This window comes from Camellia sinensis, chromosome 8, assembly GCF_055761805.1.
Source record: "Camellia sinensis isolate YWXY chromosome 8, ASM5576180v1, whole genome shotgun sequence".
Taxonomy (NCBI): domain Eukaryota; kingdom Viridiplantae; phylum Streptophyta; class Magnoliopsida; order Ericales; family Theaceae; genus Camellia; species Camellia sinensis.
This window is the reverse complement of record NC_138968.1, coordinates 164,122,348-164,148,371: the sequence shown is the minus strand read 5'-3', so window position 1 is coordinate 164,148,371 and position 26,024 is coordinate 164,122,348. Positions and strand designations below refer to the sequence as shown.

General features: G+C 38.0%; 1 long non-coding RNA gene across 2 annotated transcripts; it reads left to right on the top strand.

Annotated features, from left to right (window-relative positions):
- The first annotated feature begins 1,483 nt into the window (after positions 1 to 1,483).
- LOC145796738 (uncharacterized) lies at positions 1,484 to 8,181 on the top strand. Of its 2 annotated transcripts, XR_014337244.1 has the most exons (6): positions 1,484 to 2,427; positions 5,828 to 5,913; positions 6,772 to 6,861; positions 7,412 to 7,495; positions 7,605 to 7,641; positions 7,795 to 8,181. It is a non-coding gene; the product is annotated as an uncharacterized LOC145796738 (long non-coding RNA). The 2 variants fall into 2 exon arrangements; XR_014337245.1 differs by lacking the exons at positions 7,412 to 7,495; positions 7,605 to 7,641; positions 7,795 to 8,181 and having other exon boundaries at positions 6,772 to 6,865.
- The last annotated feature ends 17,843 nt before the right edge of the window (positions 8,182 to 26,024 follow it).

The window sequence follows — 26,024 nt, the reverse complement described above, 5'->3', positions numbered from 1 at the left end:
AAACATCGCATATTTATTTAATTAAAACGACACCGTTTTATGATCAAAGGCGTTTAGAAACGCCTCCAAATGCGGTGCGTCACACGCGCCTATTTTGAATCTGAGAATAAAGCCTTTGTAAACCCAGTCTTCAGACATAAACATGAATCCTCACGTCGCCTCTCTCTCAATCCTCTCTAAACCCTTATTTTGAATCTCACATTCAAATCTCACAGATTCACCGATTTCGAAGCTCCACCTCCACCTCCATCTACACTGGCGAGGTAGCGAGATTCACCGATTCACCGATTTCACAGATTCACCGATTCAAATCTCACAGATTCACCGATTTCAGATCGATCTACACCGCCACCGTGATTTTGATTCAGATCGGTCTGCACTGCCACCCCGATTTCGATTCTCTCTCTAGATCTCTCTCTCTCAGAGATTCATCTTTGATTTCATCTTAGAGCGATTTTGATTTCTCTCCCTCTCTCGATTTCAAAGCTCCACTGCCACCACCATCTATGCAAGCTTCCATGGATTAGCACCTCATCTCCTTATCTCTTCCACTTTGTATATACATATACATATATATGTATATATATATATATATTTATTGATTCTCTCATGTACATACACGTATTTGTATAGACACCGATCAATAATGGAGCAGAGCTTTTTCAATTTGATCTATTTTCTACACTATCCAGGCCTCGCCGAGACATTCCTCGACATTTTACTCTCCTTAGTCCCGATTTGGCTCGCTGTCATGATCGGCCTTGTTATCGGCTGCTCCTGGCGCCCTAGGTGGACCGGTCTGCTCTATCTCGGTCTCCGCTCCAAGATCCAGTTCGCCTGGATCGCGTCGCCGGGGTTTGGGGCTCGGGGGTTCTGGCTCGCCTTCACGGCATTTTCGGTTGGTCAGAGACTTTGGTCCAGGTTCATTTGGAAGGGAAAGGACGGTTCTCCGATGGCGGCGGCACAGCTGGTCGAAAGTGGTAGTGACGTCAAGTGAGAACGGTTTTGAAATTTGGTTTTTCATTTAATGAATTGTTTATTAATGACTTTATTTATATGTGTTTGTGTATCTGTTATGAGAATTAATTTAGGGTTTTTGATTTAAGGCTTCTTGGTGATTGTATGCAATTTGATGTCTTGAATTGATTAGGGACTGTGCTCTGAAACCTTATTTGTTAATAATGCAACTAAATCTATGTTAATTAAGTGATTAGGGCTTTTATGTTTCCAAACTTGGCATGAATTTATTTGTAAAGTATGCAAGGAACAGTGTGGTCTATGGTGTGTGGCCGTTATATGCGGTTATGTCGTTGAAATAGTTGGAATTTTTGGATAATGTGTGTCAGTTTGTGACATCTGTAGTTAAGGTAACGATTTTTTCATGGCATTACTGGCATCGTAGTATGCCCTTGGATTTTCTGTTTTATGTGTAGAACAATGTAGTTGATGTATTGATTTATGATTGTGTTGTCAACATTCATCATTGGTTACGTTGGTAGCTGATATAGTGGTCCACTTAACGTGTTGTAATGCCGGCGCTAGATGAGTCATAGAGTTTGCTAATTTTACTTTCTATTGGTTAATATATTTTGGGAAAATTTTGTTTTTTGCAGTCGGGGTTTTGTGTGTCTTTTTGAGTTCTTGGCTGCCCTTCACGTGTTAGGTATGCCACTGACAATGAGGTTACCCCATTTATAATGATATGGTATCTTTGAAAATCCAAACATGTGGAATGACACTTGGTATTATTTAAAAATAAAAAATAAAAAATTGAGGACTAATCTACTAGAAGGAAATTGCCAATTATCACATCTTGGTGGTGTTTGAAAATTTAAACTATATTGAACCACAAAGTGGAGGGTCACTTCGTTATGTTGTGGTTGCAAAGTTTTGAAAGTGTCTCCAAGTCATGTTTTCTCACTAATTAGTATTGACAGAAACAGATGGTTGGGGGCACCTAACTTTATCTTTACGAAGTCTAGTTAGGGATATATAAAACATTGGCTTTGTGGTTTAGGGAGATTGAGGTTGTCTATATTTGTAAGAAGCTACTGTATGCACAGTAGAAGACATTTACCTAAGCCTATCATTTTAGGACCTTTCTTAACTTAGATTAGGAAACAAGGGATTGCTGTGTCCTAAGCAAATTATATATATATATATATATATTATTATTTTTTGGATTACCACCAGTTATGTTTATAAACTTTTGAACCTTAACTTATTGGACATGTCACCATATTTTGACTTAGTTTTTTTAGCATGCCCAGCACAGGAACCTCACAGGTAGCAAATGTTGTGGTGGAGAAAGATCTAGAACACCTATTGCAACTTATTGAAACCCAGGGTGGGAAAATGGAGTGGCAGAGTATGATGGGACACTCCACCTCAAACTTGACATACCAAGCTTGGCGCCTTGATCTTGAGGTACAATTTGACCTTGACTTTGTAAGATGTGTATTTTCTATGTGTTGGAGAAATCTGTGGGAATTACTTACCTGGATTTTGACCCTTGTTTGATGCATGTATTGTCTTTCAAGTGCTGGAAAAGTGGGCCCAAGTCTAGGCATTTGCATTGTAGTTTAATTAGAGTTTTTCATTAGTAATAGGGGACATAAATTCTAAAGAAGCAAAATTCTCATATTAAATATGAATTGACTTGGATATGGATATGGGATAATAATCACAGTTCACACATGCATCCATTTTGTTTTTCTATGGAAAACTGGATGGATTACACAGCTTGACTAATTAAACAATAATAGATTCTTTAAAAACTTTCCGTTGGTTACAGGAATATACTAAGATGAGGGAAAATCCTTAGTTGAGCAGGAAATGTTTATGCACTGTAACAACTTGATTCCAAAGTTTTACCATTTTTAGCTTAGATGGATTGTGGGATACATACCCATGTAGCTTTGCTCCTTATATTGGTGTGTGGCTCCTTGTTATTAGATGTTCAGACCTTCACTTTTGTCAATTTGAAATTGTAGAATATAACAGAAGCTTGCATAGGGGCATCTGGTTATGTAACAACCCTCACCTTACTCTTGCCATACTTGCGTACATTTTTGCATGGTCTAGCTTGTTATGTTAATTTGAAGGTTTTGCCTTGTCTTGATTTGCTTAAAGTTTGCTTGCATGATTTTGTTCTTTGCTTAGTGTGTGTGTGTGCATAGCCGAAGTCATCTTGAGCTTAGTCCACCTTTGACCCTTTGTACTTAAAACTATCTTGAGATCTTGTTCAACCCCATCTTCACCTCGGGCATTCTTTGCCGATATGTTTTGCACTTGAACCTTGTCCGCAGGCAGGTATGGCCTAGGCCGAGATGTGGCGCACCCCGGCCAAGGTGTGGCACAGCTTAGTCAAGTGTCGTCCTCCCTAGCCGATGTTTTTCTATCCCGTTGCTGGACCCTTGTTTTGAGCCGATGTCATCTCTTTGCCGATGTGTCTTACCCGAGCTTGCTGCATACGGTTTGTCAGAGACTTGTCTTGTCTATCAATCACCTTTTTGGAGCTGAACCAATCCGATAATGCCACGTGTCCGAGCTGTTTGTTAAGGCAGCCGACAGACCTTGAAACAAATCATTTCTTGTCTCAAATCTTTGTTTTAGAGAGAGAAGCTCTAGAAAGGAGGAAGAAGAGTTCTTGAGTGAGAGTAGTCTCCCAAGCTTGATCTTTGTGGCTTGAACCGTTAGATTCGAGTTTTGAGGTTAGAATCCTGATCTCCTTTGGTTGTTCTTGCTGATTATCTAGCTGCATTGCATGATCGGATTTGTTTTGCATGTCATGCATCGTTTTGAAGTTGGCTTGGAAAGAGAAAATGGTTTTTCATGTGTTCTTGAACAAAGTCTCATTTTGATCGAAAAGTTTGGAACGAAAACCATGCTTTTGTGTTTGTTCTTGCATGACTTTCTTGAACGGGTACCCAGGTCCCTATTTTTGCACTCTTGGCATGAAAACTCAGATTTTTATAACAAGTTGTGAACTTGCATCCATCCTTCAAATGATCATGTTCGTCATATTCTCCAAAGGAAAACCCAGGTTTTTCTTGACTTTGTTTAGCGGGACCTCGGCTTAGCCCTGGACAGTACCCGGTGTGTTCTTATGAAACGGGAGCAGTGATTAAGCTCCCAGCTTGTTTTGCTTTGTCTTTGACTTGGATCTGGCAAGAGTGCCGAGATCATTTGCATGTATTTGGAGCTTGCTTTGAGAATGTGACTTGCCATGTGATTGTAGGTCCTTGATATTGCTTTGAGTCTGCACCTGAAGAACTAGGTGAGTGGTATTATTGATAAAGCTATGTTATACTGGTTTGATAAACCTTGCTTGCCTTGTTTTGACAAAAGTGTTTTGTTAGCATGAATAAATAGCTCTTGTTTTGATGAGCCAAGTATACTCCTTGTTGATGCCACCTTTGGAAAGGATACGGTCCTTGTTAAATCGGGCTACGGGCCTAAGTAACACAAGTCCCTTGTGCTGGAGGACTCTAAACTTTCGCAGTACTAAGTGTAAAAGGATACGGTCCTTGTTAAATCGGGCTACGGGCCTAAGTAACACAAGTCCCTTGTACTGGAGGACTCTAAACTTTCGCGGTACCAAGTGCACAAGTCCCTTGTATTGGAGGACTCTAAACTTTCGCAATACCTTTGACCAAACGATTACGGATCGTACAGCCTTATGATACTTGATGATGAATACGGTTCATCCCTTGCTTCGCCGATCTTATGATACTTGATGATGAATACGGTTCATCCCTTGCTTCGCCGATGTTATGATACTTGATGATGAATACGGTTCATCCCTTGCTTCGCCGATGTTATGATACTTGATGATGAATACGGTTCATCCCTTGCTTCGCCGATATTATGATACTTGTATGATGAATACGGTTCATCCCTGGTTTTGCCTATGTCAGTAAACGTCTTTGGATACTTGTAATACTTGATTGATGAATACGGTTCATCCCTTGCCTTGCTAAGTTTTGATGTGTTTCGTTTTGAAGGACCTCGGCTTTATTCATGCAAAACCTTTATTTTTAGTACCATTCACTGAGTTTTGTACTCACCCCTCTATATATATGTAGGTGATGAGCAGGACGGCGGCGACGCCTAGATCGTTTTGGATGCTTGTTTTGGGTTCATGCTTATGTCGGCTTTACTTTTGTATTTACGTCGGCGATGCCCTGTTTTACATGTCGGCAAATCTTGAAAATCATGCTTCTTGACTTGTATTAGCTGTATTTTGTACATGTCGGCTCGAGAAGCCTTTTGATCAAGATGTAACATGTATTTTACCTTGTTGTATCTAAGTTGTAAAGTTAATTGGAATGTTGGGCATTGCTTTAATCTACGCACAGCTCTTATGGACCACTTGTATTTGATTTATTGCTTCCGCATTTGTGAGCCCCCTATATCCATACTCTGATTGTGTTAAGTTTTGAAAAGTTGGCCTTCGGTAATTACGGATTACTGGCCATTACGGCACCAAACTACTAGGGGCGGTTTGGGGTCGTGACAGGTTAAATGATACCTGATGATTGTCTTAATTTTTATGTATATGTAGTATTTTCTGGAGACTTAAGAATATTTTTAACTTAATTTTCTGAAACCTTTCCTAATTGCAAGATCTTACTAGAATTCAAGTCTTCCTTCCCATTTTCATTGTTAGATTTTGGAATTGCTATCAACGGTTAGATGCATTTTATAGAGATCTGATGGTGAATGAATGGAAAGATGATGAGATGATGATGGTGAATGCTAGTAGTTCTGTTTGCAAAAGTGCTGAACTTGTTTAATTTAGGTTTTTGGCTGATCTTTACAACAGGCCATTACTGCTCTCAAGAAAGGGCATATTTGCTCAAGTATGGAAGAAGGGGGAAGCCTAAGTTTTGTCCCTTCTGATTGGCAAATGTAAGTTTGTTTGATGTTTCTAGATATCTATGTGCCTTTTGTACTTCTGTTTATTTATTTGATTGCCACCACAATCAACTGCAGTAAGAACAATCCTACTATTAAATGTATATTATTTTATGTTGCTGCTACTACTTTTGCATTGCTTTTTACCTGTTTTTCATGTAATGATAACCTGGAGTGTTTAATTTATTATTATGTTATTTTTAAGTTCTAGAATCTGTAGTTGATATATCTTTGTTTATGTCCATACTTCTATTATAGTTCTAGAATCTGTAGTTGACAATTTTTCTTATTCATTGTTACTGGGATAGGAATAAATCTTCTTGTTGATTGGTGGTTGTAACTCTAACCTCCATAGTACTTATCAAAAAAAAAAAAAAACTCTAACCTCTGTAGTGAATTACCTTCTGTAGCTGTTTTGTACACCACATTTCTCTGGTTGGCAATCACATTCTATCATGCCGAATATAATATTTATGCTCACAAGTCATGTGAACTTCTTGTGCTTTCACTCACACCATTTAACACCTTATTTCCTTGCCTAATTGCAAAATAGGTTGTTGAATAACTCCCCCCTAAATTGGCTTGTCAGAAAATTGAATGCGAATGCTTGATGAATTGTGTTGTTTTATTTTCATTTTGACTTTATGTAATACAGGATACACATATTTCCTCCTATATATAATTGTCTTATGTATATGCTTAATTTTATATTCATTTTCAAATTATTTTAATACTCAATCACCTGCCATTAGTTGTGTTATTGTCAAACAATAGCTTGCTTTATTTGTATTTCACTGAAAGTAGAGTTTCACTGCTAAAATTATTTAGAACCTGTGGTGTTATTGCTTTCAGGATGAATCTATACTAATATGGTTCTCGGGGAAAGAGGAGAAACACCTCAAACTAAGTCACATGTCTAAAATCATTTCAGGGCAGTGCATTGTAAGTTTCTTGCTGTGATGGCAATATCATTGTATAACTACTCTGTCTACACTTTAAAGCTTATGAAGGAATAGTAAATATTCATTGATGTCGAAGTCTATAGTGGGGCTGAGTAGAGTATTAGATTGCCGAAGTTCTACATAATCCTCATCTTATTGCAGCATCCATGAGAAATCAATGGCATACCTATTTTTCCATCGTTCTGCCCTAACGTAATTTGGTACCCTTGAGTTCTTTTACTCCATGCAGAATCTGTTTGTTTATTGCACCATTGTAATTGATAATTGTTTTTGTGTGCTTGGTTAAGTTATGATAATGTAATAATCACAGTTCTACAATGCTATGTTGAGAAGCACAGACACTTCTATGGAGGAAGCATGTCATGTCGGACATGACACTTAGCAAACGCTCTTAAAAGCGTTCCGACACTTTTTCAACGTGCCTTAATTAAAATTTTAATTTATAATATTGGGCACTTTACAAACACTTTTCAGACACTTTGGCAACAAGAATGAACTATCCAATGTGATGAACCATCCAATGTTTTCAGGAAAATAAAAGGGGAGCCTAGCTTCAACAGCTTACATACGGTGTCTCTAGTTTGGGTAACCGTCAATATGAACATTTCAACAAGGTAAATTAGTTGTATATTCATATCAATTCATTACTTCTCTTTCTGTGATTTTTTCTTTCTTGTCTTTTTTGTCTAATTTTTTTTATTTGACTGTAACTTTTTCAAACAGATTGGAAAGGTGGTAGATGAACAACATAGCGAACAAGGTATAAAGTTATTCTCTATCACTGAGCATATTTTGGAAGATCCTTAGCACACCATAGTATTGTTACTGAGCCAAATATACTCAATGACTATCATTTCATGATCCTTCTGGCTATTATGGAGTTTCAGTGTTTCATTTCTCTTTGGAATTTCAGGATGATGCAGTGAAGAACCTAGTGACTAAGTTACACTCTGCTAAAGCTAAGCTTGATTTGGTGACACAAGCAAAATCCAAATTTTTTTGGAGAATAGCAAGGTTCATGTATTAAATTCTGATTTCTATAGCTTGAGTGGATGTACATAGATACTACGGGTAGAGGGTTTTTTTTTTTTTTTTTTTACTGACCTTCAAGTGTTTTGAATTGCTTGAAGAGTTAGTGTTGCTATTCAGAGAGAACTTCACAAACTCGAGTCTAATCGCTCTTGCATACATCTGGAGTTCGATATATTGTTTACTTTTATTTTTGGTTGTGTTTGTTGTTTGATTTTGGTTTAAAAATAACCATATACTGTTTTTAGTCAACATATTGAAATTGCAGTAAAGTTTTATCCATATTATTACTAATTTTCAGCTTTATTACAATTATGTTTTTTAGTTAAATCCAACAGAAGTAGCACAATCTAAAAAAAAAAAAAGAAGCTATTAACGACGTTTTTTCAAAATGCCACTACAGTGTTAAGGGTCATAATTTTAAATTAGGAAAAAATCTATCACGGCTTTTTTAAAATGTCGCTAAATATTAAATGATGTCATTTTACCGTTATGTACCACATTTAGCGGCGTTTTTAAAAACACCCCCTATACTAAACTAACGACGTTTTTAAAGCATCATAATGCTATAGCGACGGCCGCATCTTCGACGTTTGATACTAAACGTCGCAAAAACAATTAGAGGCATTTTTCACACTTATAGCGGTGTTTTTTAAACGCCGCTAAATGTAAAATTTCCAGTAGTGCTAGTACACTTAATACAAGAAAAATATGTGGTTCTATATGATTAGAAGCATTACAATCTTCTGAACGAGAGAGATGGCAAGGTACTTTGATATTGTTTGTTCCAATTAATTTATTTAGCTTTGTAAAGGATGCAAAAATATATATATATATATATATATTAAAAGATGTGTACACTCCATAAGTGTATTATGAAAATCAATTATTTGTGTTTGAATGGTTGAAAGAGAAAGAGAGAGAAAAAACTGTGTATGTATTTGATGATCATAATAATGTACAGGGGCTCCTTTATATTGGAGAGGAATACAATCTAAACATAGAAGGTAGAATAACAATCCTAATCTAATCCCCAAATCAAGCCATTAATCAAGGCTCTAATTATATAATTTACTCTAAATATATAATGTACCTATATATACATTAATAGCCCCCTTCAAACTCAAAGGGAGTAAGCATCAACCAACTTGAGTTTGGAAACTAGATCACTGAAACGACCAGGGGAATGAGCCTTGGTGAAAATATTAGCAAACTGATCTACAGAAACAATAGGGAGAAGACGAACAGTGCCATATGTAACATGCTGCTGAATGAAATGATAATCAATCTCAATATGCTTGGTGCGATAATGGAAAACATCATTGTGAGCAATCTGAATGACACTCTGATTGTGACAAGAGAGAGGTAGCACTAGAAGAAAAAAACACCCATATCAGAAAGGAGCTAGCGAAGTTCCTGAGTAGTATTAGCAAGATCTTGGTATTCAGCTTCTGTACTGGAGCAAGCAGTGAGGGATTGTTTCTTGCTGTGCCAAGTAAGAAGAGAATCCCCTAAGAAGAAACAGAAACCCATGGTAGAGGTCGATTAGTAGGATCCCCATCCTAATCAGCATCAGAAAAGGTACACAGCTCAAGAAAAGAGGAAGCAGAGTAGTGGAGTCCATGGAATAGAGTGCCTTTGAGGTAGCGAAGTATGTGGAGTAGAGCAGTATAATGTGGAGTGTGAGGAGCCGCAATGTACTGACTAACAAGCTGGACAACATATGCAATGTCAGGACGTGTCATAGTGAGATAGACAAGACTACCTACTAAATGGCGATAAAGAGTAGCATCAGAGAGAAGATCCCCATCTAGAGAAGTGAGACGAGTCTGAGGATCAATTAGAGTAGAGGTAGTTTTGCAATCTGTAAGACCAACATGTGCCAGAAGATCATATGCATATTTGGCCTGTGACAAATAGTAACCAGCGGAATCATAAGAGATTTCAAGCCCTAAGAAGTAAACTGACGATTAAGAAATTGTTTGAGACTAAGAATACCAGCTATATCATCACCAGTGATAATCATATCATCCACATAAAGAAGAAGAAGAGTGGTACCATGAGTAGTAGTCCGAACAAATAAAGCAGTCATATGAGCTGGAGGTGAAACCGAAGTCATGAATGGTGGAACTGAACTTAGCAAACCAAGCTCGTGGGGCTTGCTTGAGACCATAGAGGGTACGCTGTAGTTTGCAAGAAGACCCAGGGGGGAGGTTGCATGTAGACTTCCTTAAGAAGACTACCATTAAGGAAAGCATTTTTGATATCCATCTGAAAAAGATCCCAGTGGCGAGTGACAACAACAGTAAGCAAACTGCGAACAAAAGTAAGCCGAGCAACAGGGGCGAAGGTCTCCTCATAATCAATGCCATATTCCTGGTTGAAATCCTTTGCAACAAGATGAGCTTTGTAGTGCTTAGTAGAACCATCAGAATGGGTCTTGATTTTATATACCCCTTTGCAGCCAATCACAGTTTTTCTAAGAGGAAGATCAACAACATCCCAAGTATGAGTTTTGTCTAAAGCTTGTAGTTCATCAGTCATAGTTTGCTTCCAAAGAGAATTAGTACAAGCCTCATGATAAGATGTAGGTTCGTAAGTAGAGAAGGCAGTAGACCCAACAATATAATCACGAAGATGAATAGGTGGTTGAGTTACCCAGTGTGGTCGACCTGTGTGAGGATCTGTGGGGGAAAGGCCTGGTAGGAGATGGCGCAATAAGAGGTGGATTGGATAGGATCAGGGGTCAACAAAGGCGTCTCTGTGAAGGAGGAACCTGCATTAAATTCATTAGAGAAAAGATCTATGGAAAGATTAGTAAACATGATGGAAGTGAAGGGTGTGGGTAAGTGAAAGGAGAATAGGGAGGAAAACATTTTGTGCTCCCAGAAAACCACATGATGAGATACACAAAGACGCTTAGAGATAGGATCCCAACAGCAATAGCCTTTATGTTCAATCCCATACCCGAGAAAGCAACAAAGACGAGAACAAGGTTCAAGCTTGGTGTGTTCATGTGATTGAAGCAGGACAAAACATGTAGACCCAAAAACCCAAAGATTTGTGTATCGAGGGCGAGTGCCATATAGACCTTCAAAGGGAGTTTGATTATTGATGACAGGGGTAGGAACACAATTGATAGAGTACACAGCAGTAAGTGCAGTTTCCCTCCAAAAGTTTTTAAGACACGAAGAAGAGAGAAGGAGAGCTCAAGTAGTGTCAAGAATATGCCTATGTTTCCATTCAGCACATCAATTTTGTTGAGAAGTGCCAGCACAAGAACGATGAGGCTGAGTACCATGACTCTGAAGAAAGAAAAGGAAATCTATATCCGATACTCGATAGCATTGTCAGAGCAAAAATTTTTAATGGTCTTTGAAAATTAGGTTTGGACCATTTTGACAAAATTATAATAAAGTTTAAGTTCAGACTGATTTTTCATGAGAAAGAGCCAAGTAAACCGTGAAAAGTCATCAACAAAAAACAACAAAATAACGAGATCCCTCCATGGTAGTAGTAGGTGATGGGCCCTAAATATCTGAATGTATGAGATCAAAAGGTGCATGGGAAATAGGGTTGTTTTGCAAGTTGACAAGGTAAACAATCAAATTTATCTGGAAGTACATGACCTAATTGACCACTAGAAACCAAAAACTTTAACCTACTAACAGAAATACACCCTAAGCGACAATGCCAAAGATGAAAATGAGACAAAGAGGAATCAGATGCAAGAGCAGCTGACTGTGGGGAGTCTGGAATATAAAAGTGAATGAGTTCATAGAGACGTCCATGCCTACGGCCGATCCCAAGAGTTTGTCCCGTCTGAGGATCCTGCACCAAACAACCATTAGCAGAAAATGTGACAGTTAAACCAATCTCACATAATTGACTAATAGAGATAAGATTTAAGGCCAGTGCAGGCATATGATAAACATAGGGTAAAGACAAATGAGAGGTCGAAACAGAACCAACATGACTGACGGACATGAGAGAACCATCAGGAGTATGAATAAAGGGAATATGAGTAGATGGAGAGATGGAAGAGAATATAAATATATCCGATCAACATTATTTTTTGCAGGAATAACGTGCTCGACGAGCCCCACATAGTGAACGGTTTAGATTATTGATGCGGGTTCCACGATGAGCCCACAGAGCCCAATAACACCTTCTAATTAGAAAACCCAACTAGAGAGGAGCCTGCTCCTAAAAAAAATTATTAAGAACATGCTAACTGGAAAAAAAAAATGTGGGTGAAAAAAAAAACAATGAAGCAGTGCTGTAATGTCACTGTGTACGGGACTAAGCACAAAGAGAAAAGGAAAATGTCATAAGTGTAGAACCTAGAGCTCTAATCCCATATTTGAATAGTTGAGAGAGAGAGAAAGAAAACTGTGTCTGTATTTGATAAGCATAACAATGTACATGGACTCTTTTATATAGGAGAGAGATACAATCTAAACATAGAAGGTAAAATAACAATCCTAATCTAATCCCTAAATCAAGCCATAAATCAAGACCCTAATTATATAATTTACCCTAAATATAAAATGTATGTATATACACATTAACAATTTGAATGCAGGAGAGAAAAATGACTTCTTATTTATTATTATTTTTTTATAGTTTAAAACTTAATCAAAATCAAAATCTAAAATAGACACGTAGAGTTAGTTATCTCGAGAAAAAATTGACAATTCATATCAAATCAGATCTACCTTTTATATAATAAAATATAAAATATAATAAGTACTTATATTATACTATTATATAAAGTTTCCAAAAAAAATAAAAATAATGCGCACAAGGCTCATTATGTATGAATCCACTCCGTCACATTTTTTTTAATTCTTAACTAGCTTTTTCTAGTGGACGGGTTGTGCGCCCACCATTTAACCCAAGTCTACCCTCACACTGTAATGGACCAAGGGATCACACTTTAATTGACCAAGGGATCATGCTGTGATTAAGTTATAGCAGGATGTTTTTTTTTTATAATTTGAATAGTTTATATTGTAAGTTTTGTTGAGTAAATTATCTATGTAAAATTAAATTTATTGAACATTTATAACTTGATAATAGCACATTTATTTTTTTAAAAAATAAACGGTTAGCATGTTCTTAATAATTTTTTTTAGGAGTAGGCTCCTCTCCAGTTGGGTTTTCTAATTAGAAGGTGTTGTTGGGCCTCTGTGGGTCCATTGTGGAGCCGCATCGATAATCTGAATCATTCACTATGTGGAGCTCATCGAGTACTTTATTCTTGAAAAAAAAAATATATTAATCAGATATCAATAAATATTTGATCGGATAATATTTATCTCAACAACTTATTTTAAAAATCATATTTACCGTTGTCACAAATGTAATTTGATCAAGTAGATATCGATATTCAATCAATGTGATTCTTTATAGGGATGAAATAATTGACGAGTCCTATATATTGAACGATTTGAATTATCGATGCGAGTTATGTGGTGGGCCCATGGAAACCCAACATCAATCCCCAGTCCGATTTGGATTGGAGAGGAGCTTGCTCGTTTTTTTTTTTTTTAAAAACAAGTTGAACCAGATCATGGGGTTGCGGATTTTCGATTAATTTATTTTTACATGAATGATATACTTGACGAATTTTATAATATGAAAAAAAAAAAAAGACTAAAGAAAAACTCTCACAAAGGCACCACAACACCCTAGGATCCCCAATCTCACTTTTGTCCATTAATTAATCCAAAATGGAATTTGTTAAAATGTAAGCGTGCTAATGAGTACAAAAAAAATTATGTTTAGTTTGGTTTATATGACAAGTTTTTTCAGTTTTATTAATGATAGATACATAAAAATGTAACATTATAATTTGACATAAAACAAAAATTAAAAATGTAAGAATCAAAATAAAATTATAATAAAAATGTAATGATGCAAAGTATAATTAATCCTAAATAAAAGTAGACAAAAGTCCAAGCTTCATATGAAAGCGACAAATACGGTGCAACTATGTCTAAAGAATTTTCAAATTGGAGAAGGGTCTAAAATTAATGTTTGTGGTCAATGCAAGCAAGCTGGGCATGAGAATATCTGCAGAAATATGCCATAGCAAGTTCTATATATATATATATATATATATAAGCTGAGCTCGAGTTTAACAAACTTCGGTTCAGCTCGACTCGTTTGTAATCCTAATAGGTAAGTGGTAAAAGCTTTGTATATTAAACCTACTAAGATCTAAGGTTCGAGACTTACTCTTATCAACTATTTAACTTTTTTATTTTTATATTTCAATTAGAAAAAAAAAGAAGAAAAATTATCAAAATTTAGACTCCAAGTGAATTGTTCACTAATAATAGTATAAATAAATAGTTATAAAAGCATATTCAATCTTCTGAACTTGATCGAGACAGAGAGAGATGGCAAGAAACTTTGATGTTGTGGGTGGTGGTGCAAGAACAACAGGCAAGGTTTTGAAAAGCGGTTGCAGTCGCTATAATAGTTGCATTGATGCGGTAACGGTTGCGGGATGTAAAGGTTGTAACGTAATGGTTGCAGTAACCGAAATCCTGATTTTTTTATTTTTCGCATAATTTGAAGAAAACTTACCGATACGTCTATATATATTTTTTTCTTTTTTTCAGAATCACATTTATTGGGATTTAAAATAAATTTTCATCAATTTTTGTTAATTTTTATTTTCAAATCATTGTAAAAGGAGCTTTTTACATTTTATTTCAATAGTCAATGATTTTAAGAATAATTAATTTTAAATGCCTACAAATTATTTTTTATCAATACCTAAACTAACTGAATAAAAAATATTCACAATTATTAAATGAAAGGATTATCAAATAAAAATTGTGCTATAAATTAAAAAAAAAATTATAAAAAAAAAAATTCATATAAGATTTTTGGAAAAATTACCCATAAATCCTATCCTGAAAAAAGTTAAACCATTTAGTCCCTTAAGTTTTTTTGTATACCATTTAGTCCTAATTTATTGCCAGATTTTTGGAGGTGTGATGTGATTCCATTTGTTTTTACGTCAATACCCTTTGCATGATTGTTTCCTTAAACATTTGATTATGATTTCCATAGGGTTTTGTAATGTTAACGTATTGTGGGGATGTTTTATTTATTAACACTATTTTTCATTGTTTTTGGGACACAGAAAACGGTGAGCACCATTTTCACTGGTCAATACACTATGCATGATTATTTCCTTAAACATTTGATTTTGTTTTCAATTCGGTTAGGTTATGTCAACGTTTTGTGGGGATGATTTTTTATTGATTAACATTGTTTTCACCAATTCTGTGATCTAATCGAAAACGGTGACCACCATTCTTATTGATTGACATTATTTCATTGTTCTGTATTTGATTAACATTGTTTTTGTATTGATTAACATTGGTTTCCACCATTTCTTATTGATTACCATTTTTTTTCTTGATTAACATTGTTTTCACCATTGTTTTTTGGAGATAGAAAAGGGTGAGCACCATTTTTTTCTGGTGGGGGGGCATCATTTTTCCCGGTGACCACTGCTATTCTTCGCACTGTAATTGTATAGTTGAAGGTGTTGTTTTTCTGTGTTGGCATTGCTGTGGTTAAGGAATTGGAACATGTGCGTGGTTGTTGTTGTTGTTTTTTTTTTTTTCCCCCCCCTATTTCTGTGATCTGTCAATGGGATGGCCTCGCGTAGTTATACCAATTGCATGTAAACAAAAACTGTTCTATTATGTTTCCTGGGTATGTTGCCACAGTAATGGGTTCTCCAAATGTGTACAGGTATGGACGGGGGGATCTTGTTGGTGTGTTCGTATGGTTTAGTAAATGTTCTTATTCGGTTGCATTAGGATTCGTCATTCGTAAAATTGTTGATGATATTTGTGGGAAGTTCGATGGATTGGTGCAAGGTGCGGTGTGTATGTTGTTCGATGTTCCCGGGTATAAGAAGTTTAAGGTGGATAGTGACGACGATATTCAAAACATGTTGTGCCTTTCTAAGTCGTTTAGGATAAATCACATTGATGTCCTCATTCAGAAAAGTAGTGTTGGTGTGGGGCGTAATTGTGGTGTGCTGGATTACACGGAGGATGGGGGAATTTCCTGAGATGTTAGTCAGAATGGGTGGGTGGACGACTAGATGGACTTGTTACCAACATACTGTCTGAACAAATCGAAGACGTTTTTGTCGGCGCAATGGGCGTATGAAATTACCTATGTGGGACAATGTTTTGATGGTGAAGCAACTGAATTCCGTGAAGTTTTGTGTAAATATGCCCTTGAATGTTGATTTCAATTCAAGTACATTAAAAATGATTATGTTCGAATTACAGTGGTGTGTAAGTTTGCGGCGTCAACAGATTGTTCGTGGTCAGTTCATGCGAGGATGTTATCGTCAAGCGGGGTGTTATGTATTAAGAGGTTCAATAGTGTGCATACTTGTGGGGCTGCTGTACGTACTTGTAGGAACCCTTGTACGGGGTCTGATTTGGTGTCTACCATTATTGCAGATTGGGTGCGCGACCAGCCATTGACGCGCCCTACTGATGTTGTGTTTGATATGAAAAACGAGTATGGTTTGGACATTAGTTACTGGGTAGCAAGGTTGGGTGTTGAGAAAGCGAGAGGCAAAGTGTATGGGGATCACGCGACGTCCTTCGACCAACTCAGGTGGTATAGCCATTCTGTTATGCAAAAAAACCCAAACAGTTACATTAACCTTGAGTTTGACCAAAAAATCGGGAGCTTCGTTAGGTATTTCATATCATTCCGCGCTTGTATAGATGGGTTCAATCATTGCTGTCCTCTACTGTTTTTGGATGGAACGTTTTTGAAAGGTAGATTTAAAGGTAATTTGCTTGCAGCTACTGCTAAAGACACCAATCAAGGTAATGGTGTGTTATCTTATTCCATTATTTTCATATTTTGTGCACGTACTAGTAAACAACTACTTCCATTTTTCATATGTTCCAAATGAGGTTTTTTTTAAAAAAAATAAAAATTAACAACATTGAAATAGGGTGTCCACAAATTAAACTGAATAGTAATGTGAAACACAATGGTAGGCTTATTCATTTTTATTTCCCCAAATGTGTCGCACTTATTTTGTGTGGATGGTTGTATAACTTTACTGATGGCAAACTATTTATGTTGCATGTTTGGTCGTAGGATTGTTTCTGGTAGCCTTTGCTATTATTGATTCCAAGAATTCAGCCAATTGAGAATGGTTTCTTTGTAATTTGAAAGAAGTTGTTGGCGGCGGGCGGACATTAACTTTCATATCTGACCGCCATGTCGGATTATTACACTCTATTGCAATAATTTTCCCTTTGGCGCATCATGCATATTGTTTGTTGCATCTCCAAATGAACTTGCGGGATCGAATGAAATATGTTAATGCATTGCACAAAATTGGGTTGATGCGCAAGTTGCAAGAATGTGCCTATGCACCCACTGTTACTTGTTTTAATGAGAAATTGGAGGTATTGAAGAAGGCCAACCCAGCTGTGATTGAAGATTTTATGAAAGACTTGCACCCAAAATGCTGGTGTAATGCGTATTTCAGGTACTTCACGGTCCGCTTAATGGGTTATGGCGTATTTTTAATTCCCACATGTTTTGTTGCAGTATGTTTTATTTTTGTCGTTATAATTTATGCTCTACAAACGTTGTTTTGGCTATTTTTTAGGGGCTGACGGTACGGGGAGATGTGCTCAAACGGTACTGAATCTTTCAACAATTGGGTCGGCGAGGCCCGACATCTTCCTATCTCTAGATTGGTCGATATGATAAGGGGCCAAAAAATGGAGCAGATGTTGGACCGTAGAGTTAACTACACTAAATGGGCCGGTGTAATATGCCCGAAAATGGAGAAAAAATTGGTGGCGGCGTACAACGACAGCAGGGCATGGTGTGTGAGCCAAGCTAATGATGATGTGTATGAGGTCCACTCCCACCCATCGGTGTTGGTTGATGTCATCAAGCAGACATGTTCTTGTTTTCAGTGGCAAATAAACGGTTTCCCGTGTTCCCATGTTGTCGTTGCATTCCGTAATAGTGGGAGAAACATCTACGATTCGATAGACTATGCATTTTGCATTGATACATTTCAAGCTATTTATAGCGGAACTATATACCCTATCCCAACAGTGGACAGGCCGACGTTTAATCCAACTAAGTGTTTGATAGCACCGCCGACGGCCAAGCGTCCTCCCGGTCGGCCCAAACGCAAGAGAATTCCGTCCAAGGGCGAGGTAGTGCAACGTATACGTTGTGGACGTTGCAGAAAATTGGGCAATCACAATAGGAAGACATGCAAAGAGCCGTTATAGATGGTCTGCCATATGATTTAATTTTTTCTCCAACAAACTGGGGTTCTGTTGGACTAGCATATTTTGTTTTCAGAATTATTTTCCAGATTTTTTTTAATCAGTTATTCACTTTCTGTTATTGGTTTAATCAATTTGGTAGGATATACACTTTTCTCTAACCTAGCTACCATTTTGGTTCCCACTGTTGAACAATCACACACTGCACCTTTAACACCCAACCACCGTGGTCATTATATTATTGCATCAATTTCATGTTGCTTTACTGTAACAGTAATGGGTGCCGTTTGTTTTCAAATCTGTGCACATCATACCAAACATTCACCCAAAATTGACTATGCCAAATAATAACCGGAATGGCAATGTATTTTTTATGTTTGGGTGTCTGTTTACAATTTAGTGTCATTATGCAAAACATGAACCCAATACCCATTGTTTTAAACAAATCGAATGCCAATGTAATATTATCTTATGGTCAAATGGTGTCTCCACAATTCTAATTAAAATGGCAATAGCAAATTAATCTTTTGTCACGCCATATTAAACACGTGGTGGACGTGCTCATTGTCTTTGCATGTCAACTTCCGTATACATCAAACCACGCATAATCCCATGGTGGCAAAACAGGTTTTCCAAACTCACAGTCAGCATGTCAACTTCTGTATAGATCATACCATATTTAGATACCCAGGTCCATCTGGCATTTAAAAACAATCTAATGCACATGCACATTACAACGGAACATACTATTAACATTAGTCGAACATTACCATCACAGCTCAACCATATGGTAATGGAAGGACAATTACGTACCAGTAACATCAACATTTGAATGACAAGGACAATAATGTTCAAACCTGCTATTAAGGAATAGGAGAAACTATTTCAATTACTTACCAAATAATATCAACATTTATGTCAAAAAAATTAACGGATCCTAACCAACGATTAAACCGTTGGTGCACCATTCACCATGACAAAAAAAAGTAACGTAGGACAACTACGAAACCAATTTTCCCCTCCTAACGTTCTGTGTTCACAGAAAAACAAAACATTTATGTACGTCCATAAAACATCAAAAATAAAACATTGTAATACTGTTGTCGCACCTTCTGCAATGACTAACGTGAACACCTCTTACAATGTCCTCCCGTAGAGTCCTCTACCCGGGTCACTTAAGAACATGTCCACCATCGCAGCTCGTAGGCCAGTTGGGGTCAGACCGTCCATCATAGTATTGACTTCTGCCCCCCCAAATGCACTGCCTAATTATGGAGCACACAAAAATCCCGCAATCTGACTTGCACTCACAAACACCGTTACCAACGCCACTTACACAATACATCATCAAAACAATAAACTCAAACTAAAAGAAACATTACTTACGACTCTGGCACTTGTTATTGACAATCCATAGCAGATACAAAAGTCCCATCAAACAGGTCTGCCCCAACACCCTCACCTGTAACTCTTGGCTTCACAAATTTGTTGTGGTGTTCGGCCAACCATTGTTTCTGTTGATTTTTCACATGTTAGTGTAGTTGTGTACACGGTAACATTAAAACTTCCAAAATTACAATTCGCCAATTATGCACATTCAAAACTAAAATTGATAAATAGTACTTATAACTTTTAGAGCCTCATTGTAATGCTCATCGCGCACTCCACGTCTTGGCCTCAATGAGTTGTAATGTTTCCAATTCCCGCTTTCTAAATCGTGTGCCATGACTGTCCAATGGTTGGCATTGTAGATTGGGAAAAGTGTGTATCTGCAACCTCACATAGCCTTCATGTGAACATTCAAGTACTTCGTTCGTGATACAGCGCTACTGTTTCGCATCATATCCTGCACAATTGTCCAAAACTACCATAGTCGTATCAGATTTCATTACGACAAATATTATTTTCAGATTTCGTGTAATCAAACGATAGTCACCATATATACCGAACATACGCTAGTGTAAATGTATGATGTGCCAACATATTCTGGTCTACTAGACACCATCTTATGCATTTCAGTCAACATTGCAGCGTATGCATCGATTACCTACACCATATGTTACCCATTACAATTCCAGTGCACTAGTAATAAGAATTTGTAAATTTATGTCCACTGTGTGATACTAGCTGTAGACACCCCATTTTTGACCGTCCTCAAGACTTGGACGTTGTCGTTTGATCACTCGATGATCATCCATGCTCGCGTTTGTTTTGAGTTCTCGGAGGTCTTAGCTACGCGCCTTGCCTTAAGATCTCTCAACTTGTCTATTTTGTGCTTGGTTGTGGATCAAACACTTGTATTTTTGCATCTAAGGGAAGATGGTGGCTTGTTTGCCATCCTCTCAACCCACCGGCCAAGGCTTGAAGACATCGGCCCTGTCTCCCTACCATTGGCCAAAAGTATTGGCCGATCGGCACATTATTTAGTCGGCTGGCCATTGTGTTGGTCGATCGGTCATTTTTGCTAGCCGAAACCTGTTCATTTACTTTATGCAGATATTTATTAACCCCCTCCATATGTATGGAGGGATTTGCCCCTTGCTTAGTTTCTCTTAGAAGCTTTAGAATTTGGAATTCTATAAGAGGGGAGGCCCTCCTCCCTTTCTCAGAGGTTCTAAAATTTAGGGTTAGGAGTTTTATATCTATCTATCTCTATATCTCCCTCTCTTTTGATTTTGTGTGTGTATTTGTGCTTAAAAGGGTGTTTTGTTCACACTATTGCACACAAACACCTAGTAATACACTATCCTTGGTTGCTGAGGCACTAGGAGGTTAATTTCAGTGTTCTTGGGTGGGTTTGAACTCAGAAAACCTGCTGGAGCTTTGTTCTTGAAGCGGTTCTACAAGGGTGAGTTCCTTGCTTTAGATACCCCTTTCTTGCTAAGGCTTTTAGCCCTTCTTGCTTATTGTTTTAAGCTTTGACTATAACTGATAAAAGTTCTGATTTTTCTTGCTTTAGAACTTTGTTTAAGGTCATTTTGAGGTTTGGGGTTGTTTACCTCCCTCCAAGGCCTTGTTAGGCCTTGTTTTAGGCCATCCTTTTTGGCCCTTGCTTTGAGCTTTACATGACGTCTCTACCACTGAAATCTAGAGGATTTTCAGTGGTGGAGAGGTGGTTTTGGTGTCCTAAATAGGAGAGGGTCATCCCCTTTCCTTATTGTCTTTAATGCTTGCATAAATCACTTATGTTTGTAGTATGTATGCTTAGCTTGTTTTAGCTTCATTTCAGTATATATTAGGCTTTGTTTTGCCATGATATAGCACTATTTCGACTTGGTCTAGACATATTATGCATGCTTCATGTACTTGTCTTGTAATCCCATAATTTGGCCTAACATGCATCATGTTGTGACATGCTATTTTAGCATGATTTTGGCTTAACTTCATGAAGATTCTAGTCTTGTTTTAACATGCCAGAGCTCTTTTTTTCATTGTTTTGGTCATGCTTGCATTGTTTTGTATAGCTACCATACAATCTAGCTTGTTAGCTTTGGGTGCTTAAGGCACTAGCATGCTTTATTTGGGCCATTTTAGTGATTTGGAATCATTTGTTATTTTATTTCAGTCCATATTTCATGCTTGTATGCTTGCATTTGTCATCCTTTTAATGCTTTGAAGAGTTGGTGTCTTATGCTCCATGGTCAGGTCATTGTGCATGCCTCCATGCTTAGATCATTTAGATGCTATCTAGGTGGGTTTTTGAGTTTTTTTTAACATGCCATAACTCTGATTTTGGTTGTTTAAATCATGCCATGTTTAGTTGTATTAGGTGTAGTGTAACACCTCTTTTGTGGCCTTGTACGCCTCATGTTTTGCCTATTTGTTTTAGCTTGTTTTGGCTTCGGTCATTGCTTGTTCTAGGCTCACTTTGCCATGATTTAGGACTGTTTTGGGTTATGCTTGACATATGCTCTTTGTTTTGTGTAGCTTTGGTTCAAGTCCCTTGACTAGTCTTAGGCCTTAAGCCTTAAGCGTGCCATGCTTGACTCGTTTATGTGATTTGGCATCACTCCTAGCATCATTTCAGAGCATGTAATGTTGTCACATTTGCATGTTTTTCACTCCTTTTAAGTGTGCTTAAAATTTTCCCTTTTATGCCTTAGTCTTTAGGCCAATTAGCATGCATGTTTCTATGTGATTTTGTCCACATTGCCATAGCATTTTGGCCACTGATTTGGACTTATTTGAGAGTTGCCCATTTTGGTTTAAGACCATCCTCGCATGTTGTTGCATGCTTGTTGCATATTTGGTAAATTGCATGTTATAGCATGCTAAGTCAATTGTGCCTTGTTGTATACTTGGTCCATGACATGTTGTTGCATGCCTAAGTTGTAATGCATTTGGCATGCATTCTCATTTTTTTTAAGTTGCTTAACATGTTGTTACATGCTTGAATGTTGTCATATGCCGTGCACGTTTGCATGCTTGTTAAGTTACATGCTTGTTCGCATGCTTGTCTTTGCATATTGTTATATGCTAATTGCCTTGTATAGCATTGTTGCTTGCATGCCCATATTGCATTAGTTTGCTTGCATGCTTAGGTTGCATAGCATTGTGCATGCATTCCTTGCCTCTTGATCAACCATGATAGAGGTTGGGGGGCCCCTTTACGTGTTTTGTGTGCATTTCATTTGATATTGAAGTTGCACACTGGGCTTCTTGGGCCATCATGCATTGAAATGCGTGATTGGTGGTCCGAGGGTCGAGAACCACACTCCCTTGAGTTCATGACATGATAGGAAGGGTGGTTGTGCATACATTACTTTGAACATGCATTGTTATGCTCTGTTTGTCCTCTGCTGCAGCAAAATAGCATTCTGCAGGAAGAGATGGCCGGCCGGCCATCTCAAGTGCCGATCGGCTATGCATTGTTGGCCAAGAGCCCCACTATTGGTCGATGATCAGTTCCCCTTGGTCGATGGCCTTGCCTTATGGCCGATGGCCTCTCACAACACCCAGAAAGTGGTTCAGGAGCATCCTTGAGACTTGTGCAGTTTTCAGAGGTGCAGAGCAATGTAAACAGAGGCAGCATGAGCATGGCGATGGATTTCCGAGCACAGCCGTCTGAGCATGCATGCATCCCTCTTCTCGAGGCCTCTTTACTTCTTTTGTAGCTTAATTAATTTGGTTAATTAGTTAAGTGTTTTGTAATAATTAATTAGTTAGTTAATTAGTTAATTTGTATTATTCTTTCGGTCCCTCCGTCAAGAGGACACAATTAGGTAATAAGCGTGCGTGTGTGTGATGCATGTCTTCCAACCCCACTTTTTTCTCCCTTTTTATTTAACTGCTTACGATGGTTAGATTTAGGGCATATTTCCATTAGCATACATTATGCTATGCATGTTTGCATTATTCATCTGTATTGCATGCACCGGGCTCGGTGCATCATACTAACTGCATTGTATTTCAAATTCCAATTTGAATACATGTATCAAATGTAGCATTCACATGACATCTTAGAATAGCCGAGCCTATTTCTAGTTGCATTTTGCATGTGTTGCATTAGCCATCTTAACATGGACTTGGATCATACATTTGATTACTAACATGTTCTTTGTTTCGGCTCGGAGTACACTGTGAGTGTTTATGTTTTAGCATCTTGCATGTATGTGAGTGTTAACATGACAGCATGCTTGCCATGAGTCTAATTACTTATGTGATATAACTGCCTGAATGCCTGTGGGTGAAGGTTGGATTGCTTGAATTGGAATAATTCATTGAAATCTGTGTTTTAGCCTACTTGCGAGTAGCAAAATTCAAAACTATTTCCAAACAAACGGATATGCGATGCTTTGTTCCAAGTTAGGCGATCTAGTCTATACTTGTTTTGCTGTGCGCATCGTGTAGCAAAGATTAGCTAATTAACCGGAATAAGAACACATATGTTTTCAAAACAAAATATCATGTTGAGTAGTGGCCGATCTTTGATCGGGCGAGTGGGGGTGCTCATAGATGACCTTCCCCAATCGTACCTAAGTTCTCGAGCCGAGGCAACTTTGGCGATGACGAACACGTGGCCTTAGGCAACGAGTCAGGGTTTCCTAAATTCTCCCAAAATAAAATATTTAGGTGGCGACTCTATATCTGGCAAAGCAGTCCATGTTTGGCACTTCTTTCTTAAAAATCAATTTTCCAAAACGATTTGCCGGATTTGGAATCTTTGGTGATTTATCGGTCTCGCATTGCACTTTGCGGGATTAGATTAAGAACCGTGACATATTGAGTCCAAACTGTGGAAAAGCATAGGCCCCCAAGGGCGCGTCCACACTAGCATTTTGTGACTGCATTTACATATTTGTGACTGTGTGTTATTAAATTCATCTGCCATTTCGTCACAGCCACATCAACCACGATACGAATGAAACAATGTTTAGATGTGCATAGGGGGTTTTTTCTACAAAAAAAAAAAAAATTAGTGTTAAATTATACGAGACTAGCTTACATTCCCATGGATGGAGTTCTACTGCACCAAATCTTTGATGTTTGTGAAATGCACTTGTATTCCATTGTGTCCACCGTCCCATACTATTGACCTACACATCATAAACCAAATTTAAGAACCACCATAAAACAAAATTTACAACTTCTACATGTCAAACAGTACAACATTCCATATGAACAACCTACCCATCCCCCTCTAAACTGTACATTCTCTGTAGTAGTTGTTTATCTTCATCCTTCAACATGTTCCACACGGTGTGCTTCTATTCATACCAAAACCATTCTAGGTTTTACGCTCTACCTCGACGTCCTCAACACTGTAAATCACCCCGGGCTCAAACGATTTACCTAGTCTCACATTGGCATTTACTTGTGGTCGCCCAAATATGCCAGGATATTCGTAGTCAGATAACCTAAATTCCTGTCTTGGCTTGTTCTTCACCTGCTTGACCAGTGACGTAATTTTCAGCCCAGAACTTGTTGCAGCTGTTGTGTGTTCACAACCAGCTTCCATGCCAACGACAGTTGCGCTATTTTCTACATTACCACCTGACACTGCCTGTGCATTTTAGGGACTGCAACTACCGTCCACCCCTTGCACAGTTGAACGTACATTCCCATGGGCAAAGTCAACCGTCAAATCTTCAATCCCAGCTTTGTTCTCAACAATTTCTAATTCGGTGATGCCAACATCTTTGGGTTGGCCTGCAGGACACGCAGACTACTGCGCACTTTCGGCACTCGTCACGTTGCCAGAACGACTCACTTTCCCTGACAGACTGTTACTCGGTGTTCGCTGATTGGATCCATCATTCACAACAAATTGCGTGACCTTGTGCACCTCAAGATCATCAAGACTATCCTCCAAATTGCTTATTTTTTACTCCAATCGATCAACCAGCTTACTGAGTCGAGCAATTTCAGAATCCTTCTCGACAATCACACTATGTAAGTCTGCAAACAAATTACCAACATGCCTCCCGAGAAGTTTCTCCAGTGTTTCGACACGCTGTTCCAGTTCACAAACTCGTGCGTCTTTACTATTGATTTCATTCTCCAACTCAGTAATTCTCACTTTACAAGTTATCAACTCATCGTTCACCCCCCCTTGTTCCTCACCCACGGCTTCACTATCTGGAGTGCTGGACAGTTCTAAAAGGTCCGAGAACAATACCGGCCACACTTGTCCACCTGCCGCTAGCTTCCCACCCACTTTGTCCTTGCTGGTCGGTGTACCAGTATTCTTATTCTCATAATCATTCCCCCCCTCCATTTTCATGTTACCACCATTTGCTGTGTCCGGCTGCCAACAATTGAAGTTTGGCTCAACGCTGCCAACACC